This window comes from Ambystoma mexicanum, chromosome 1q (assembly GCF_040938575.1).
Source record: "Ambystoma mexicanum isolate Mex_15411 chromosome 1q, UKY_AmexF1_1, whole genome shotgun sequence".
Taxonomy (NCBI): Eukaryota; Metazoa; Chordata; class Amphibia; order Caudata; family Ambystomatidae; genus Ambystoma; species Ambystoma mexicanum.
The window spans coordinates 54,982,957-55,005,620 of NC_090922.1; the positions used below are offsets into that span (position 1 = coordinate 54,982,957).

At 41.2% G+C, this 22,664-nt stretch overlaps 1 long non-coding RNA gene across 1 annotated transcript in view; it reads left to right on the forward strand.

The window, feature by feature from the left end:
• The window catches only part of LOC138524447 (uncharacterized), a 118,373-nt gene extending 107,611 nt beyond the window's left edge, over positions 1-10,762 (forward strand). Inside the window, exon 2 of the long non-coding RNA XR_011283337.1 lies at positions 7,721-10,762. This is a non-coding gene — a long non-coding RNA (uncharacterized lncRNA). The remainder of the gene's footprint in view (positions 1-7,720) is intronic.
• The last annotated feature ends 11,902 nt before the right edge of the window (positions 10,763-22,664 follow it).

The window sequence follows — 22,664 nt, forward strand, 5'->3', positions numbered from 1 at the left end:
TCGAAGTATGTAACGTATGATGAACAAATAAACCAGCAGAGAGCCGCAGTGGGGCTCTGTCCAGTACCTATCAGGAGAACAGCACCTATTGAAGTACCGACACCAAAGAAAACATGGACAGTAGGGAATCCATTGAGAAAACCATATCAACAAATGAAACAAAATGAAGATCGTCTCAGTACAGTCCCTAAAGAAGCTAAAAAGGTCTTAATAGAAAACGAATGGTGATAACACAAGAACCCAGACTGACTCACATATAGAAGATATGACGACCTGAGAATGACGTAAAGAGAAGAAACGCCATGGACAAGGGACATTGTGAACCTAAAGTGAAAGGACAATGTCAAATGTAAGAAGCTTATGCCATGAACATGATGAAGATATTTGACCAGTTTACACATGTACATATGCTTGGAACCGCAAGAAAGCTAAGAAAATCGTGCAGATTGCAGCAAGCACCACCTATAGATATCTACCTCAAAAGAAGCACGTTATATAAGTATGCTTCCACTATGCACAAGAAGCAGAATCAACCAAAGGTTACTAAAGGTCACATGAGGAGAGCTTCATATTTAGCAAATCAAGAATAAAAGGCTGAAACGAAACTCAGCAGAGACAAATCGTGCTAATAAGCCAAGGTCAGATCAGCTAAGATAGATGAACAGTAGCTACAATTAATGAAGCAAGGAACATAATATCCGGCTCAGAAAGGTCAAGATAAGAAACCAAAGGCAGGTGGTGGGGCAAAACGAAAATCAAATACACGAATTACATGGAAAAGGCGGCGATTTCACAGTGTCTGAAGCACATGACCAGCCGAGTGAGAAGAAGTGAGACTTTCACACCTACGCATGGCAGCGGGCCAGGCGAAGATATCAGAACTTTTACAGACAGGAGACACAGTCTCGAGGCCAACCACAGTGAACTAATTGACACATGACCATTGAAGCAGTGATTGATTGTAACAATAATTGGAGGAAGGCCGGGGGAGCTGATGAGCACCCTGCACCTGGCCGACCATTCTGCATGCTGCTAGGCAAAGTGGAAAAGTATGAGTGGGGTTGGTGCCAACCCAATCATAGTGGACCAAGTAATCTAGGGTCCTATTGTTAGTAGAACCAATGGGACGTCATACTTTTAGTGACATCTACAGTAGCCATTTTTTAAGGAAGGGCTTAGATCCCCCACCTGACAGTGTTAATCCCCTTACTCCCCCTCCTGCAATTATTGTTCCCCCTCCTGCATCTCCACCCTTACCGACAGTTGCTGTTCCCTTAATTCCATCTCCACCACCAGTGGTAGTGTCTCTGCTACCTATTGAACTTGATTTGTCTGAACTTTCCTTTCCAAGTGGTTCTGTTTCACTTTTAGAGGTTGAAGGGGGGGAGCTGATTCAAGAATAGTGAATCGTGGTACAGCATCTAAAGTTAGAAAAAGAGAATTGTATACCTTGTCTAAAAAATATATAGAAGAGGGTGAAGAATCAGCTGTTTTTGTTGTGATTTCTGTCCAAGACAGTATTCCCGAACAGACTATTTTGATAGAAGGGATGGGAACGCATTTGCCTGATATTTGGAGGGATTTGATGGACATGAATGTCCCACAGGGGTTGAGGGGTTTGAATGTCCTTGCTCGCTCAAGGGACACTGCAGAGAAAGTACATGAGGATGATGAGAAGGGGCCTCATTACGACACAGGCACTAAAGGGTTAACGGCGCCGTAAAAGGCTGCGGCGCCGTTAACCTATTAGCGCCTAATTATGAGGTCCCTTTGCGGGACCCGACCTTAACGGCTGGTGTAGACCAGCCGTTAAAGTAGGGACCCGCAAAGGGACCTTGGTGCTAATTATGGTGCCGCAATTTGCGGCACCGCACTTAGCGCCTTCCCCATTCCCATTGAGCCCTATGGGGCAAAAATGGGAATGGGGATGGGCCATGGAGGAAGGGGGAATTACCGTCTGCCAACCTTGTAATGGGATGGTAATTCCCCCTTTCTCCATGGCGGTGTCGGTAACTTACCGGCATGGACCATGGTGCTAATAGCACCATGGTCTTCCGCCAGGGTCGTAATGATGCCCAAGGTATTTGAGTTTAAGAGGGAGCTATATCCGTTACAGAAATATGAAATAGAGGATAATAGACTGGAAGCCTCATATGTGCAGAAACAATTTCTTCCTCCATTGAAACCAATGAGTAAGGAAATGCGCATTTGCACATAACACGCTCTTAGATGGATTTCGGATGTTTCAATTTCTCCAATTGAAGTGCATGACACGTTTAGTCAGTATGCTCCGGCAATGCAAAGGAAAGTGTTACAGGTGATGGTAGAGTATCTACAAGATGAGTTTGTGAAGCGAAAGGTTTGTTGTCCCGCAGATTTGATGGTGATTTATAGGAGAGCATTTTCACCTGATACTGCTTTGACTACTTTGTCACTTGATTTAGCCTTGTTGCTTAATAAACGTTCAGATTTGCCTACTTCACAATTGCTGATGTTCCTCCGACATTTGTTCCAAAAGTAGAAATTCCAGCTAATGCTGCAGCAGGTGCGCCTGCTACTACTGTCGAAGCCCATTATGTTTCTCAGTTTGTTCATGTCCCGTTTTCTAGACAGGAAGTGAATACCATTAGACAAACAATTCAGGATATTAGGAAGGATCTGTCTTGCATTCATCAGTTTTTACGTTGGGTTATTGTTTCGTGTGATCGTTCCTGCTGATTTATGGAAGCAGATTAGAACTGTAGACCATCAGGCAGGGATGGGTGATACATGGGATGACTTGGTATGGATAGATGGAGAAAGGAAGGCTGTCGAGAAACCGCCACAGGTGATAATGATGTTGCCAGACAGAATAGTAGTTAAATTAAAAACTCTGGTTCATAAGAAAGAATCGTATGGGATAAACTTACGGCCTGCATACATTTGAAGTCAGAGGGTACAACAGAATTTGTTAATAGATTTGAGCAGGTATTTTCAGACTTTAGTGGTCAAGAATTGAGTACAGAGTCAGGGAAAAGGCAATTTGCAGACAAGTTTGTATGCAGATTATTGCCTGAAATTCAATCACAGATTATGACTTCTGAAAGTGCTTGGCAAGTGAAATCACAATCGGAAGTATTACATGTGGCTCAGTACTATAAAAATAGAGTTAATTCAGAGAAGGAAAGAGTGGAAAAGAAGAATGTAGACTTGAAAACTAGAGTACTGTTGCAGCAGATCGCTAGAGGAGCCAGAGGTGGGAATACACAGTTTAGAGGCCAATTTACACCACAGAGTAATGCGCATCTGGGTCCTGTACACATTAACCAATATGCCTATTGTAGACAGGAAGGTCATTGGGGAGCACATTGCCCGATCCTTCAGCAGAGATCGAATAGCACATATGGTGTCATGGGTAGACGATCCAGAGACAGTCATCTTCACAGGATAGGCAGCAACATAGTGTTAATAGTGGGTACATTTTCGATAATCCTTCGACTGTCTATTTTTCTGAGGATCTTGCATTTGATGATATACTGTTCCGCTAGGACAGCCCGAAGCAGAGTCTGGAACCAGTACCTATTCCCGTCAATCAGATGGGGCCCTACATTGAAATAAAGATGGGGAATAGGGGGCATCTATTTTTGATAGATACAGGAGCACAGAAGTGTTCTATTGATTATTCATGGGTTCCAGATATTCCCCTGTCAGGGCAGAACAACATTTCTGTAGGGTTCTCTGGTATGTTACCTCGGAAAAGGTAATCTCCCTCAATTTTTGTAAACGAGGGTCAGAGTCTCGGAACGGGAGAACACAGTTCAATACACTATGAAAAGATGAGACTCCTGACTACCCCACTCATTGTCAAAACAGGTTGGGCTGGTGATATATAATGTCGTATTAATTAATACCTTCCCATTCGGTAAAACAATCACACATATAGACAAAGTATTTTTGTTTTGAAACTACCAAATACAGTGGACTACCACATGTTATTCACACGAGAGAAACCACATCGCTTATACATACTCGAGCACACACTGAAAATCATCATTCATAAATGAGTCCATTATACATTTATTGTTAAGACAAATTTAGAAAAATTAAAACAAGGAGAAAAGCAGAGCATACAAATGTAAATTACAATTCATCACTGCATGATCATCTTAGTCCATTTCTAAAAACAGTATCATCTGTACGGGGTTAGTTAAATAAATGAACTGACTCAATTCACTTAAGCAGTATAACGATACGCAACTTCAATTTTTAGTGAGTCGGTTGTCAAATGTCGACATGTTTCGGCCCTTCTGGAGATTAAGGCACTATCTCTAGAGTCTCTAGACCCAATAATTTTTCGGCCTTCTTCAGGACAGACAATTTCTTTTAGAGCAGATGGAAAACCTCTTTCATATACCCCAACAGGTTAGCACAATCTAAAAACAAACATACACAGTTGTGAGCGACAATGGTTCTCTAATTGCAAAAATACAAAGCTTCTATCACATACATTATACTTCTCCTAGTCATCACAAGTTCATTCCAAAACATTTTTATCAACGATGGAATTCCTGTTTAACATCTTTCTAAACAGCATATGACATTTATACCCCAAAAGGTTCTCTGGTATGCCAGTGGTTAGTCCGGTCTCTCAGCCGGTACCGATTTCACTGGGGCCATTTACTGATTCATGTCCATTTCTTCTGATGACAAATTGTGGCGAAAACTTGTTGTGATTGAATTTGCTGAAAGAATTGAATGCTGTAATTTATTGTTCTCCGGGTGGAGTGTATTTAAGGATTTCGCCTCAACAAACGTACGTTCCACATTTTTTGTCTAGACCTTTACCACCCACATTGAATAATGTTCCAACAAGTCTATGGGCAGTTAATGACAACGACGTTGACATTTTACAAATTGAACCAGTTAAAATTGTGTTGAAACCAGGTGTTAAATTATCGCTTTTTCCGCAATATAAGATATCGGTTGAAGGTGAACAGGCTTTGAAGAGTATTATTTCTGATTTGTACACATAGGTGTGATTGAGGAAATTGCAGGGAGTGTGTGTAATAGTCTGATTCTACCTGTGTATAAGAAAGGGGATAATGTGATTCCTTTTCATTTTATTATTGACTTACGTGCTATTAATAAGGTTGTTGCACCCCAGTTTCCAATTGTACCTGATGTTAATACAATATTGACAATGATTCAAGCCTCAGCTACTCATTTTAGTGTTGTGGATTTAAAGAATGTCTTTTTCAGTATTCCTGTACATGTTGACAGTAGATATTTGTTTGCGTTCACCCTAGGGGACGCTCGTTTACATTTACTCGTGTGCCACAAGGGTACACTGAGAGTACAAGCATTTATAGTAGAGCATTGAAGGAAAAGCTTGATATGCTTCAGTTGCCTTCCACCTGCGCGTTGTTGCAGTATGTCGATGATCTACTTCTAGCTGCAGATTCTGAAGTTGCTTGCAAGGAGGGCACTGTGTTACTGCTTATTCATTTAGCAGGACATGGGCATAAGGATTAGTTAAAAAAGTTTCAGTATTGTCAACAGGAAGTCACCTATTTAGGCTACCTCCTGTCGAAGGAGGGAAGAAGACTGACACCTGAACGGATACTAAGCATCTCTAGCATGTCTGTCCCAAATACACAGAAAGAGGTCAGAGCTTTAATAGGCATGGCTTTATACTGTAGACAGTGGATCCCAAATTGTTAATTAATGATAAAACCCATGTTGGCACTGAAGGGCATTTCTTTGCCTTTACTGTGGAACATGGATTGCCAGAAAGCTTTTGATCTGCTCAAGGCTGCGTTGTGTTTAGCGCCAGTTTTGGGCACACCAAATTACGAAAAGGCCTTTGTGTTTTATGTGCATGAATGTGATGGATGCACTTTGGCTGTTTTAATGCAGGAACATGGGGGTAAAAATTGACCATGCAGTTATTTTTCCTCCACGTTAGACCCTGTTGCATGCACTTTGCCGAGATGTTTGAGAGCTATTGCTGCTGCCGCTGCATATGTAAAACAAAGTGAGGGTATGGTTCTGGGTCACTCTTTAACAGTAATGGTACCTCACTCTGTAGACGTTATAATAAACAGAACGCAGGCGCAACATCTCACATCAGCACAACTAACAAGGTACGAGCTGATTCTATGTGCACCGCATATCCAAATTAAGAGATGTTGTTCATTAGATCCAGCCAAACTATTGCCTCTTCCGCAAGAAATTGATTGCAGTGACAAAATGTCACATGACTGCCTCTATACCACAGAACAAGAGACTAAGGGCAGAATTGACCTAAGCGATACACCTTTAAAGAATCCGCAAGGGAAACTGTTTTGCGATGGCTACTGCTTCAAACCTCTGGATGGTAAATCCACTGCTGCTTACTCAATCACTACATTAAGGACTATAGTGGAGACCAAACCAATTCTGCATAATTCTGCGCAGGCTGCAGAGATTATTGCATTGATTTGAGCTTGTAAACTTTCCGAAGGGCTTAGTGTGAACATATATACGGACAGCCAGTATGCCTTTGGGGAAGTTCACAACTTTGGTCGAATATGGGCAGAGAGAGGTTTCTTGACCTCGCATGGAACTAAGATACAGCATGGCACTCTAACAGTTCGGCTACTTTCAGCACTTGCGCTTCCTACTCAGCAATAATGAAGTGTGCAGCACATCAGAAAGTAAGGGACGATGTGGGAAATGGAAACGCTTCTGCTGACAGAATAGCCAAAGTGACTGCCACCGATTTGCATTCCAAAATGCATGTGATAGAATCAACAAAAGGGGTCACTAACACTTGTGTCATAGATGTAGGAATTGGTTGCATAAAAGAGATTCAAGCTGATGCCACTCCAGATGAAATTAAAAAGTGGGCTGAGGGTCCAGCAAGTTTAGATGATGAGGGTTGTTGGGTAGATAATGAAAAACAAAAATGGATGCTACCCAATGCCTATGTTACCGCTATGGTGACAATGGGCCATGGACCAACACACATATGCGCCAAAAAGATTTGCAAATTGTTAGAACACGTATGGTATAATACCAATATTTAAAAAACTGCTGAACTTTTTGTCCAAAGTTGTATGGTATGCTTACAGAATAATATTGGCAAAGGTACACCGACACCAACGGGTGGTTTTGGTCCACCCTCCATGCCGTTTGAGCTCATACATTTTGATTTTATTGAAATGAAGCATTGCCAAAATTATAAACATGTTTTGGTAGTCATCTGCGCTTTTAGTAAATGGGTTGAAGCTTTTCCTCTAGGAGATGCCACAGCAATGTCAATGGCGAAAGTCATGCTTAAGGAATATTTTCCTAGGTTTGGCTTGCCGAGAGTCATATGGTCTGATAATGGTCCACATTTTATAGCTGCTGTCATCCTTCAAGTATGCGCGGGATTACAGATCAATGAATGGTTCATTCAGCCAGGCATGCTCAGAGTGCCGGATTTATAGAACGCCATAACAGCATATTAAAGAACAAGATTGCAAAAGTTTGTGCTCAGAGCAACTTGAAATGGCCTGATGCATTACCAGTAGTGTTATTATCAATGAGGACGACTGCACAATCAAAGACAGGGCTCTCTACTTATGAAATTGTCATGGGGAGACCAGCCAACATATGGAAGTTACCAAAACCCAAACTGCTTAAAAATGTTGAGCATTTGCTTCTTTCTGAATATTGTGACCAATTAACTCAAAACTTGTATTTGATTCTTCAACAGGTGCGAGAAGCCCTCGCAGTAAAATACGAGGGTCCAGGTCATCGACTTCGACCTGGTGACTGGGTTCTATTACAAGCCTTTCAAAGAGCCTCCTGTCTCGCACCTCGCTGGAGAGGACCACATCAACTCCTCTTGGCCACACAGACTGCTGTTAGAGTCACCGACAAGAAGAACTGATCCACGTGGCGCACGTTTAGAGGATTCCTTTTCCTCTGGCCTACGACAAAGGCAAGGAGAAGGGAATTGGTGATCTTGATGCTCACAACGCGCCTGCTCTGATCGACACCGAGGGTGTCCAAGGAATTCTTCCTGAGCCCGTGGGGCCTGGGGAGATTGGTGTTTCTTCTTCAAATTCTTCTTCACCATCAAGCAATCTTGCTTCTCCTTCCTCATTGTCTTCATTACCTTCAGAAAACGACGACACTTTTTTTACAGATCACACCGTACCTGCAGTCTTAAGGTCTGATCTGCGACCATCAAATTGAGCTTATCGTATAGCATTCGCTGTGCCTACAAGAGAGCATCGTTGAGCCAGTCCCTCGTCACTCTTCTGCTGAAAAATAAATAAGAGTTGGGGACCGGCAAAGTTACCTTCAAACAATATAGGCAACGTGGTCAGGAGCCACCGACGGATGAACTAAAAAAGCCTAACTAAGAGGCTTCTTAACGGACTCTGAGAAACAATGCCCCATTTTAAAGCCACTCATGCGAAAATGAATGTTGGTCACTTCTCTGATGATGAATCTGCCCATCAAGGGTTATGGTTCCCAAGGACCAAATGTTTACTAGTCACAATGGCTGTTTGTTTAGTCATTGTATTTTCATTTGGGTTTTGGTACCTGGAAGGTGTGCATCCCCTTGATAATCTATTACCGACTGCAAGTATCCCTACTACGCCTTCGCCTTATGTGCATCTGCACACTCTTCCTCTGCGAGACCTCCAACACAGAGGAGGTTATCATAATAACACTCTTTTAATGATAATTAACGCTATCCATGCGATTCTAAAAAAAAACAAATTGCTGGGTGTGTTCGCATTTGCCACAACATGGGGAAAAGGGACTAGGCTGGTATATTCATCCTCTCCCTTTAACTACTGCTTGCTATGCCTCGCGCAGGGCACTATTCTTTGGCCGTTGGAATGACAGTATTTCTGGGAACTTTGATGGGACTAATCTAAATGAATTTGAGAAACGAGTCTTAACACCTTTAGGATGTTCCCTCTTTGCAAATAGGAGCAAACTCAATGTTGCTTCTATTAGGCCTTCAGACTGATTTTTTAGACGTTTTCAATCATTAATCATCTTCAAGATCGCTCCCAAAGGTAATAATATAAGAAGGAGGCATGGCATCCCTATCAACCATAGTCCAGAAACTGTTTCGTTCTGCATACAGAGAGAGGGTTCCCGACCAATGGGTACATTTGAGGGATGCACGAATATTGCAATGTGAACTAGTGAGGATAGACCTCTGTATGTAGGAGATCCTGTTTATTTTGTTTGCGGCAATGAGGCCTATCTATGGTTACCCAGAGATTGTCAGGGTACTTGTTACTTGGGGATATTGTTGCCAGGACTATATATTGCCACCACCACCAAAGTCTCTAGAGCTCGTCCAAGGCGGGATGAGAATGGTGATGCTCCTTCACAAGTCTTGGGTGATGTTGCAAAATCCTTTGTGCCATTCTGGGGATAGGTAATGAATTCCGAGGATATCAGAAGATTAGAGAAAACCATCAATAGGACCTCTGATATTTTGTACAACATGACGCTAGAGCAAAAGGCAATTAGATTAGTAGCCCTCCAAAATAGAATGGTGTTAGACATAATTTTAGCTGAGCGTGGTGGAGTATGAAATGGTGGGATCTGCATGTTGTGTTTTTGTACTCGACTCCTCCCCCACCATATTTAAGGCAATTCAGAATTTACATACTCGAAGCACTGAAGTACGTGTCCCAGAGGGAAATTGAAATCTAAGTGCATGGTTCTGGGATTTGTTGCAATCTTGGGGTTAGAAAATGTTCACAGTATTAATTGTGATCCTTAGTATTTTTATCTTCTGCAGTTGTTGTATACAATGTCTGCCTGTCATATGCTCCATGATGGGATGCTGTGCACAAGTAATAGGTACACTAGGACGTGAGATACAAATGATTGAAAAAGCGATCAATGCCTTAGTAATGCAGGAAGTTGCTATCAAAGAGTTAATGGCGATTGATGTCTTAGAAACCAGCGACTCAGGGTGTTCTAATAGCGACACATAGTTTTTGTACAGTCAAAATGATTGAGTAATGCTCTTGGCTTAGGCCAAAAGGAGGGTTTGTCAAACCATATTTGCATAATACCATCTGATAATGAATATTGGCCTAAGCTCCTTCGCATTTGTACTGAAAAACCGTGTTTAAACAGACCTGATTAGAGTTGACTTCGCCGCCATTTTAGAAACATCAGCCATTTTGATTCTAACTCCTGCTTTCTGTCCTGAAATGCTAAACTGTGTTTCTGGCTGCGGCAGTGTAAAATTAACTTTGAACTATGTCAACATTGAAGCTGCTGAGAGCAGAATGTTTGTCTTGTGCTGAGAAACCTTGGATCTAAAGTGAACCTGCAATTTAGCTGTTGTCTGAATTCTCATTCAAACAGTGGAACTGAATGCTGAACAACTTAAACCGTGTGCCTTTGCAGAAACCCATTGTGTTTGTGTCTTGAAACTGGACTTACTTTAAGCTTGAAAACAAGGAAAAATCAACATGACCAGACAGAACAAACTTTGTCACCATTGTATTTGACGGATAGGAAAAACATGTTAAATGTTTAGAAACAATATTGCTGTATTTGCCATGTGAACTGGGCTTGAACCCTTTTTGTCACTTATTAGTTTGGAGAAGGGCTGGACAATAACCAGGACTAATTATAAATAATGCATGCTTTGTGATGTTCAGCACACTCTTCACTCACGGTTTCTGCTGGTACACACTGCGAGGCGCTTGAGAGCCAGATAGCTATCTGTACTTTGATTAAAAAGTATACTTTTAACTCTGAACTCGTGATTGGCGTATTTCATTTTGGTGGTACTAAGCCTCAATATTTTCCTTTGGTCTTTCAGCAAGATGGCCAAAGGACAAGACAAAGGACCTTGTGACATGCCCATTTTGGCGCCAGGTCACTTATTCCTGCCAAAAGCAGTTTAAAAATATACGAAAAGATAAGCTGCAACCAGCCCTGTCCAAGGCACATCTGCACTTCTCCTAAAAAATCCTTTGAGAGTATCTAGGGCCTTTAGAAATGACAGGAAGACCCAAGTGCACATTACTGTAAGGTACATTGTGCAGCTAGCTGCAACATGTTGCAGAAAAGTTGCAACATTGACAAGCACTAATGGAAACAAAGACTCCCAGTACTGACTGTCTTTAAGGGCATGTCAGTTTCCCCATAATAAAGTGAGCGAAAGCCCAGGGGAGTGCAGCAGAAGGCTGTGCTCCACTGGCAAAGTCAGACTATGGTGTAAAACAGCAGCAAAAAAAGTTGGGGGTACACAACTGGAGGGAAAACTTCAAATATATGGGAATCTTTCCTAACAGCCACAGTCTTGAGCCAAACGCGGTAAACGCGGTTTAACTTGATAAAAAATAATTAAAACATTATAAAAAGTAACTGCTGCCACCAGCTCATCCCAGGTACACTCGTACAATCACCAACAAATCCTTCCAGGGTGTCTAGGGCCATAAACAAAAAGGGACCCCAGTGCAAGGCACATTGTGCACTGGTAAAAAGTTACCAAGAAATGGCAACATAGTCAAAGACTAAGAGAAACATAGTTTACCAGTACTGACAGTCTGAAGGACGTGTCCATTTCCACATAACAAGTGAACAAATGCCCAGGGGAGTTCAGCTGAAGGCTGGGCTCCACTGGAAAAAGTCAGGTTAGGATAGCCAAACAAAAGCAGAAAGTTTGGGATGTTCACAAATGGAGGGAATATTGCACATGCATGAAATCTTTCAGGACATTGAGCACACTGCTATTAAGTAAAGAAGTGTGAGCATTGTTCGCTATGTGACGAACCTGCTTAACTTCAGAGGAAAAAACCTTAAAACAAGGCCTATGTGTATTTTGTATAGCAACCTACCATGTCTAGAGAATACTGGTTGGCAAGGATTTCGAAGAAAGGACCTTGGAGTGTAGCCGGCATGCAGGGGTGCATAGTAGCTGATTGTGCATTCAAGCTTTAAACTGAGCCTCCAGTGTGAATGATACTATGCTGTCTAGCCTTCCCTAGGATAATAATTACATCCTCATCAAGCGAGTACTGATCATTTTGAAGTGAAGGTGTTACTACCATAGACTATACATTGTTTATCAAAAAAAGAATTCAAAGACTTTTGGAAGTACAACAAGTTCCCTCCTTCACATAACATATGCCGCATTGAAGGTGGCAGGTTTTTGAGACTTTCAGACACTACTGAATAAAAAATGCAAAGTATACTAACACCACAGTACTTTCTCAACACACAAGGTGATCCACAGATACCTTGGAAAAGGTGGAAGTGTAGCTTTGAACATTATGTACAAGATGCTCATTGAGTAAATTATGCTATGGGAAGGACGAAATCACTAATTATTCACTGTCTTGGAAATGTAGTGCAAGTACATTTATGTCAAGTGGAATTGCATGGGCCAAAGGAACATCAGAAATGTATCAAAGGTTAGACAAGCATGATGTCCTCTGTCTCCATTGCAATCATGGAACATGTTCTTGAGCAATGTTGCCACTTGATGATATTAGGGATAAGCAAGTGTTGTGAGCACAAGGGTTTCCTCAATTTTTTAAGGGGGCTGTGGTATGTGAGGAGAGATACAGCAGAAAAAAACGTACATATACCATAATGCAGATTCCATGATGCATTATGGGACATGTAGTATCCGGAATACCATAGAAACTCGGTACACTACTGAAATTTCTCTGCAGGACTTGAAACAATATTCCCTGCCTTACACATAAAGTGGTAAATATGATTGATTCATATATCAAAATGTAACTATTGTTGGTTCAATATGTTACTTGTTTCAACTTGTTTCAACTTGTCGCACCTTGAAACACTTGTGTATAGGCGCGTTACAAATGCCATATCATATCATAAATAAATTTACGTATTGATTTACAGCTTGAATTCTTAAGACGGACTGGTCTGCCGCCTCAATTAAATTGATTCATGCAATCGCTTTGCCCATCACACCAAAAGAAATCACTTTTAAGGTTAGCAACCTGGCTACTTGTTTTGTGTGCACACAAACACCACCATTACCGTTTTTATCATGTTTGAGTAAAACAATTTTTATTTATCTTTTTAGGTCACTACACTACACATAGGCGCCATGTTGCCAGTGTAACGTGTTTCTTTAACCTATCGCATCCTGAAGACGGGGCGTTGGACTTTACTGACGAGCTTTAAACTGCAGCAGTGTTGTCCTTCTCCCTAGAAACATATTCAAATGTTGACGCTATTATACCATGTTGTTGTATAATTGAAAATGCGATCAAAATACACCATTACTAACATCACGCAAATTGTACATTGCAAATGTTTTGGTGTCTGCTTCTTCCCCCCATTTGTGTTTCTACAAATAACGAACGCTGGAAATAGGTTTTTTATGTTGTTTTACCATGTTGTTTGATATAATAATTAAAATATGCTAAACACATTTCTTTGTCTATGGTGGGAGATATAATCCTATGAAATTCCAACTGTGAATTCTGGAGATTAAGGCACTATCTCTAGAGTCTCTAGACCCAATAATTTTTCGGCCTTCTTCAGGACAGACAATTTCTTTTAGAGCAGATGGAAAACCTCTTTCATATACCCCAACAGGTTAGCACAATCTAAAAACAAACATACACAGTTGTGAGCGACAATGGTTCTCTAATTGCAAAAATACAAAGCTTCTATCACATACATTATACTTCTCCTAGTCATCACAAGTTCATTCCAAAACATTTTTATCAACGATGGAATTCCTGTTTAACATCTTTCTAAACAGCATATGACATTTATACCCCAAAAGGTTCTCTGGTATGCCAGTGGTTAGTCCGGTCTCTCAGCCGGTACCGATTTCACTGGGGCCATTTACTGATTCATGTCCATTTCTTCTGATGACAAATTGTGGCGAAAACTTGTTGTGATTGAATTTGCTGAAAGAATTGAATGCTGTAATTTATTGTTCTCCGGGTGGAGTGTATTTAAGGATTTCGCCTCAACAAACGTACGTTCCACATTTTTTGTCTAGACCTTTACCACCCACATTGAATAATGTTCCAACAAGTCTATGGGCAGTTAATGACAACGACGTTGACATTTTACAAATTGAACCAGTTAAAATTGTGTTGAAACCAGGTGTTAAATTATCGCTTTTTCCGCAATATAAGATATCGGTTGAAGGTGAACAGGCTTTGAAGAGTATTATTTCTGATTTGTACACATAGGTGTGATTGAGGAAATTGCAGGGAGTGTGTGTAATAGTCTGATTCTACCTGTGTATAAGAAAGGGGATAATGTGATTCCTTTTCATTTTATTATTGACTTACGTGCTATTAATAAGGTTGTTGCACCCCAGTTTCCAATTGTACCTGATGTTAATACAATATTGACAATGATTCAAGCCTCAGCTACTCATTTTAGTGTTGTGGATTTAAAGAATGTCTTTTTCAGTATTCCTGTACATGTTGACAGTAGATATTTGTTTGCGTTCACCCTAGGGGACGCTCGTTTACATTTACTCGTGTGCCACAAGGGTACACTGAGAGTACAAGCATTTATAGTAGAGCATTGAAGGAAAAGCTTGATATGCTTCAGTTGCCTTCCACCTGCGCGTTGTTGCAGTATGTCGATGATCTACTTCTAGCTGCAGATTCTGAAGTTGCTTGCAAGGAGGGCACTGTGTTACTGCTTATTCATTTAGCAGGACATGGGCATAAGGATTAGTTAAAAAAGTTTCAGTATTGTCAACAGGAAGTCACCTATTTAGGCTACCTCCTGTCGAAGGAGGGAAGAAGACTGACACCTGAACGGATACTAAGCATCTCTAGCATGTCTGTCCCAAATACACAGAAAGAGGTCAGAGCTTTAATAGGCATGGCTTTATACTGTAGACAGTGGATCCCAAATTGTTAATTAATGATAAAACCCATGTTGGCACTGAAGGGCATTTCTTTGCCTTTACTGTGGAACATGGATTGCCAGAAAGCTTTTGATCTGCTCAAGGCTGCGTTGTGTTTAGCGCCAGTTTTGGGCACACCAAATTACGAAAAGGCCTTTGTGTTTTATGTGCATGAATGTGATGGATGCACTTTGGCTGTTTTAATGCAGGAACATGGGGGTAAAAATTGACCATGCAGTTATTTTTCCTCCACGTTAGACCCTGTTGCATGCACTTTGCCGAGATGTTTGAGAGCTATTGCTGCTGCCGCTGCATATGTAAAACAAAGTGAGGGTATGGTTCTGGGTCACTCTTTAACAGTAATGGTACCTCACTCTGTAGACGTTATAATAAACAGAACGCAGGCGCAACATCTCACATCAGCACAACTAACAAGGTACGAGCTGATTCTATGTGCACCGCATATCCAAATTAAGAGATGTTGTTCATTAGATCCAGCCAAACTATTGCCTCTTCCGCAAGAAATTGATTGCAGTGACAAAATGTCACATGACTGCCTCTATACCACAGAACAAGAGACTAAGGGCAGAATTGACCTAAGCGATACACCTTTAAAGAATCCGCAAGGGAAACTGTTTTGCGATGGCTACTGCTTCAAACCTCTGGATGGTAAATCCACTGCTGCTTACTCAATCACTACATTAAGGACTATAGTGGAGACCAAACCAATTCTGCATAATTCTGCGCAGGCTGCAGAGATTATTGCATTGATTTGAGCTTGTAAACTTTCCGAAGGGCTTAGTGTGAACATATATACGGACAGCCAGTATGCCTTTGGGGAAGTTCACAACTTTGGTCGAATATGGGCAGAGAGAGGTTTCTTGACCTCGCATGGAACTAAGATACAGCATGGCACTCTAACAGTTCGGCTACTTTCAGCACTTGCGCTTCCTACTCAGCAATAATGAAGTGTGCAGCACATCAGAAAGTAAGGGACGATGTGGGAAATGGAAACGCTTCTGCTGACAGAATAGCCAAAGTGACTGCCACCGATTTGCATTCCAAAATGCATGTGATAGAATCAACAAAAGGGGTCACTAACACTTGTGTCATAGATGTAGGAATTGGTTGCATAAAAGAGATTCAAGCTGATGCCACTCCAGATGAAATTAAAAAGTGGGCTGAGGGTCCAGCAAGTTTAGATGATGAGGGTTGTTGGGTAGATAATGAAAAACAAAAATGGATGCTACCCAATGCCTATGTTACCGCTATGGTGACAATGGGCCATGGACCAACACACATATGCGCCAAAAAGATTTGCAAATTGTTAGAACACGTATGGTATAATACCAATATTTAAAAAACTGCTGAACTTTTTGTCCAAAGTTGTATGGTATGCTTACAGAATAATATTGGCAAAGGTACACCGACACCAACGGGTGGTTTTGGTCCACCCTCCATGCCGTTTGAGCTCATACATTTTGATTTTATTGAAATGAAGCATTGCCAAAATTATAAACATGTTTTGGTAGTCATCTGCGCTTTTAGTAAATGGGTTGAAGCTTTTCCTCTAGGAGATGCCACAGCAATGTCAATGGCGAAAGTCATGCTTAAGGAATATTTTCCTAGGTTTGGCTTGCCGAGAGTCATATGGTCTGATAATGGTCCACATTTTATAGCTGCTGTCATCCTTCAAGTATGCGCGGGATTACAGATCAATGAATGGTTCATTCAGCCAGGCATGCTCAGAGTGCCGGATTTATAGAACGCCATAACAGCATATTAAAGAACAAGATTGCAAAAGTTTGTGCTCAGAGCAACTTGAAATGGCCTGATGCATTACCAGTAGTGTTATTATCAATGAGGACGACTGCACAATCAAAGACAGGGCTCTCTACTTATGAAATTGTCATGGGGAGACCAGCCAACATATGGAAGTTACCAAAACCCAAACTGCTTAAAAATGTTGAGCATTTGCTTCTTTCTGAATATTGTGACCAATTAACTCAAAACTTGTATTTGATTCTTCAACAGGTGCGAGAAGCCCTCGCAGTAAAATACGAGGGTCCAGGTCATCGACTTCGACCTGGTGACTGGGTTCTATTACAAGCCTTTCAAAGAGCCTCCTGTCTCGCACCTCGCTGGAGAGGACCACATCAACTCCTCTTGGCCACACAGACTGCTGTTAGAGTCACCGACAAGAAGAACTGATCCACGTGGCGCACGTTTAGAGGATTCCTTTTCCTCTGGCCTACGACAAAGGCAAGGAGAAGGGAATTGGTGATCTTGATGCTCACAACGCGCCTGCTCTGATCGACACCGAGGGTGTCCAAGGAATTCTTCCTGAGCCCGTGGGGCCTGGGGAGATTGGTGTTTCTTCTTCAAATTCTTCTTCACCATCAAGCAATCTTGCTTCTCCTTCCTCATTGTCTTCATTACCTTCAGAAAACGACGACACTTTTTTTACAGATCACACCGTACCTGCAGTCTTAAGGTCTGATCTGCGACCATCAAATTGAGCTTATCGTATAGCATTCGCTGTGCCTACAAGAGAGCATCGTTGAGCCAGTCCCTCGTCACTCTTCTGCTGAAAAATAAATAAGAGTTGGGGACCGGCAAAGTTACCTTCAAACAATATAGGCAACGTGGTCAGGAGCCACCGACGGATGAACTAAAAAAGCCTAACTAAGAGGCTTCTTAACGGACTCTGAGAAACAATGCCCCATTTTAAAGCCACTCATGCGAAAATGAATGTTGGTCACTTCTCTGATGATGAATCTGCCCATCAAGGGTTATGGTTCCCAAGGACCAAATGTTTACTAGTCACAATGGCTGTTTGTTTAGTCATTGTATTTTCATTTGGGTTTTGTTACCTGGAAGGTGTGCATCCCCTTGATAATCTATTACCGACTGCAAGTATCCCTACTACGCCTTCGCCTTATGTGCATCTGCACACTCTTCCTCTGCGAGACCTCCAACACAGAGGAGGTTATCATAATAACACTCTTTTAATGATAATTAACGCTATCCATGCGATTCTAAAAAAAAACAAATTGCTGGGTGTGTTCGCATTTGCCACAACATGGGGAAAAGGGACTAGGCTGGTATATTCATCCTCTCCCTTTAACTACTGCTTGCTATGCCTCGCGCAGGGCACTATTCTTTGGCCGTTGGAATGACAGTATTTCTGGGAACTTTGATGGGACTAATCTAAATGAATTTGAGAAACGAGTCTTAACACCTTTAGGATGTTCCCTCTTTGCAAATAGGAGCAAACTCAATGTTGCTTCTATTAGGCCTTCAGACTGATTTTTTAGACGTTTTCAATCATTAATCATCTTCAAGATCGCTCCCAAAGGTAATAATATAAGAAGGAGGCATGGCATCCCTATCAACCATAGTCCAGAAACTGTTTCGTTCTGCATACAGAGAGAGGGTTCCCGACCAATGGGTACATTTGAGGGATGCACGAATATTGCAATGTGAACTAGTGAGGATAGACCTCTGTATGTAGGAGATCCTGTTTATTTTGTTTGCGGCAATGAGGCCTATCTATGGTTACCCAGAGATTGTCAGGGTACTTGTTACTTGGGGATATTGTTGCCAGGACTATATATTGCCACCACCACCAAAGTCTCTAGAGCTCGTCCAAGGCGGGATGAGAATGGTGATGCTCCTTCACAAGTCTTGGGTGATGTTGCAAAATCCTTTGTGCCATTCTGGGGATAGGTAATGAATTCCGAGGATATCAGAAGATTAGAGAAAACCATCAATAGGACCTCTGATATTTTGTACAACATGACGCTAGAGCAAAAGGCAATTAGATTAGTAGCCCTCCAAAATAGAATGGTGTTAGACATAATTTTAGCTGAGCGTGGTGGAGTATGAAATGGTGGGATCTGCATGTTGTGTTTTTGTACTCGACTCCTCCCCCACCATATTTAAGGCAATTCAGAATTTACATACTCGAAGCACTGAAGTACGTGTCCCAGAGGGAAATTGAAATCTAAGTGCATGGTTCTGGGATTTGTTGCAATCTTGGGGTTAGAAAATGTTCACAGTATTAATTGTGATCCTTAGTATTTTTATCTTCTGCAGTTGTTGTATACAATGTCTGCCTGTCATATGCTCCATGATGGGATGCTGTGCACAAGTAATAGGTACACTAGGACGTGAGATACAAATGATTGAAAAAGCGATCAATGCCTTAGTAATGCAGGAAGTTGCTATCAAAGAGTTAATGGCGATTGATGTCTTAGAAACCAGCGACTCAGGGTGTTCTAATAGCGACACATAGTTTTTGTACAGTCAAAATGATTGAGTAATGCTCTTGGCTTAGGCCAAAAGGAGGGTTTGTCAAACCATATTTGCATAATACCATCTGATAATGAATATTGGCCTAAGCTCCTTCGCATTTGTACTGAAAAACCGTGTTTAAACAGACCTGATTAGAGTTGACTTCGCCGCCATTTTAGAAACATCAGCCATTTTGATTCTAACTCCTGCTTTCTGTCCTGAAATGCTAAACTGTGTTTCTGGCTGCGGCAGTGTAAAATTAACTTTGAACTATGTCAACATTGAAGCTGCTGAGAGCAGAATGTTTGTCTTGTGCTGAGAAACCTTGGATCTAAAGTGAACCTGCAATTTAGCTGTTGTCTGAATTCTCATTCAAACAGTGGAACTGAATGCTGAACAACTTAAACCGTGTGCCTTTGCAGAAACCCATTGTGTTTGTGTCTTGAAACTGGACTTACTTTAAGCTTGAAAACAAGGAAAAATCAACATGACCAGACAGAACAAACTTTGTCACCATTGTATTTGACGGATAGGAAAAACATGTTAAATGTTTAGAAACAATATTGCTGTATTTGCCATGTGAACTGGGCTTGAACCCTTTTTGTCACTTATTAGTTTGGAGAAGGGCTGGACAATAACCAGGACTAATTATAAATAATGCATGCTTTGTGATGTTCAGCACACTCTTCACTCACGGTTTCTGCTGGTACACACTGCGAGGCGCTTGAGAGCCAGATAGCTATCTGTACTTTGATTAAAAAGTATACTTTTAACTCTGAACTCGTGATTGGCGTATTTCATTTTGGTGGTACTAAGCCTCAATATTTTCCTTTGGTCTTTCAGCAAGATGGCCAAAGGACAAGACAAAGGACCTTGTGACATGCCCATTTTGGCGCCAGGTCACTTATTCCTGCCAAAAGCAGTTTAAAAATATACGAAAAGATAAGCTGCAACCAGCCCTGTCCAAGGCACATCTGCACTTCTCCTAAAAAATCCTTTGAGAGTATCTAGGGCCTTTAGAAATGACAGGAAGACCCAAGTGCACATTACTGTAAGGTACATTGTGCAGCTAGCTGCAACATGTTGCAGAAAAGTTGCAACATTGACAAGCACTAATGGAAACAAAGACTCCCAGTACTGACTGTCTTTAAGGGCATGTCAGTTTCCCCATAATAAAGTGAGCGAAAGCCCAGGGGAGTGCAGCAGAAGGCTGTGCTCCACTGGCAAAGTCAGACTATGGTGTAAAACAGCAGCAAAAAAAGTTGGGGGTACACAACTGGAGGGAAAACTTCAAATATATGGGAATCATTCCTAACAGCCACAGTCTTGAGCCAAACGCGGTAAACGCGGTTTAACTTGATAAAAAATAATTAAAACATTATAAAAAGTAACTGCTGCCACCAGCTCATCCCAGGTACACTCGTACAATCACCAACAAATCCTTCCAGGGTGTCTAGGGCCATAAACAAAAAGGGACCCCAGTGCAAGGCACATTGTGCACTGGTAAAAAGTTACCAAGAAATGGCAACATAGTCAAAGACTAAGAGAAACATAGTTTACCAGTACTGACAGTCTGAAGGACGTGTCCATTTCCACATAACAAGTGAACAAATGCCCAGGGGAGTTCAGCTGAAGGCTGGGCTCCACTGGAAAAAGTCAGGTTAGGATAGCCAAACAAAAGCAGAAAGTTTGGGATGTTCACAAATGGAGGGAATATTGCACATGCATGAAATCTTTCAGGACATTGAGCACACTGCTATTAAGTAAAGAAGTGTGAGCATTGTTCGCTATGTGACGAACCTGCTTAACTTCAGAGGAAAAAACCTTAAAACAAGGCCTATGTGTATTTTGTATAGCAACCTACCATGTCTAGAGAATACTGGTTGGCAAGGATTTCGAAGAAAGGACCTTGGAGTGTAGCCGGCATGCAGGGGTGCATAGTAGCTGATTGTGCATTCAAGCTTTAAACTGAGCCTCCAGTGTGAATGATACTATGCTGTCTAGCCTTCCCTAGGATAATAATTACATCCTCATCAAGCGAGTACTGATCATTTTGAAGTGAAGGTGTTACTACCATAGACTATACATTGTTTATCAAAAAAAGAATTCAAAGACTTTTGGAAGTACAACAAGTTCCCTCCTTCACATAACATATGCCGCATTGAAGGTGGCAGGTTTTTGAGACTTTCAGACACTACTGAATAAAAAATGCAAAGTATACTAACACCACAGTACTTTCTCAACACACAAGGTGATCCACAGATACCTTGGAAAAGGTGGAAGTGTAGCTTTGAACATTATGTACAAGATGCTCATTGAGTAAATTATGCTATGGGAAGGACGAAATCACTAATTATTCACTGTCTTGGAAATGTAGTGCAAGTACATTTATGTCAAGTGGAATTGCATGGGCCAAAGGAACATCAGAAATGTATCAAAGGTTAGACAAGCATGATGTCCTCTGTCTCCATTGCAATCATGGAACATGTTCTTGAGCAATGTTGCCACTTGATGATATTAGGGATAAGCAAGTGTTGTGAGCACAAGGGTTTCCTCAATTTTTTAAGGGGGCTGTGGTATGTGAGGAGAGATACAGCAGAAAAAAACGTACATATACCATAATGCAGATTCCATGATGCATTATGGGACATGTAGTATCCGGAATACCATAGAAACTCGGTACACTACTGAAATTTCTCTGCAGGACTTGAAACAATATTCCCTGCCTTACACATAAAGTGGTAAATATGATTGATTCATATATCAAAATGTAACTATTGTTGGTTCAATATGTTACTTGTTTCAACTTGTTTCAACTTGTCGCACCTTGAAACACTTGTGTATAGGCGCGTTACAAATGCCATATCATATCATAAATAAATTTACGTATTGATTTACAGCTTGAATTCTTAAGACGGACTGGTCTGCCGCCTCAATTAAATTGATTCATGCAATCGCTTTGCCCATCACACCAAAAGAAATCACTTTTAAGGTTAGCAACCTGGCTACTTGTTTTGTGTGCACACAAACACCACCATTACCGTTTTTATCATGTTTGAGTAAAACAATTTTTATTTATCTTTTTAGGTCACTACACTACACATAGGCGCCATGTTGCCAGTGTAACGTGTTTCTTTAACCTATCGCATCCTGAAGACGGGGCGTTGGACTTTACTGACGAGCTTTAAACTGCAGCAGTGTTGTCCTTCTCCCTAGAAACATATTCAAATGTTGACGCTATTATACCATGTTGTTGTATAATTGAAAATGCGATCAAAATACACCATTACTAACATCACGCAAATTGTACATTGCAAATGTTTTGGTGTCTGCTTCTTCCCCCCATTTGTGTTTCTACAAATAACGAACGCTGGAAATAGGTTTTTTATGTTGTTTTACCATGTTGTTTGATATAATAATTAAAATATGCTAAACACATTTCTTTGTCTATGGTGGGAGATATAATCCTATGAAATTCCAACTGTGAATTCTGGAG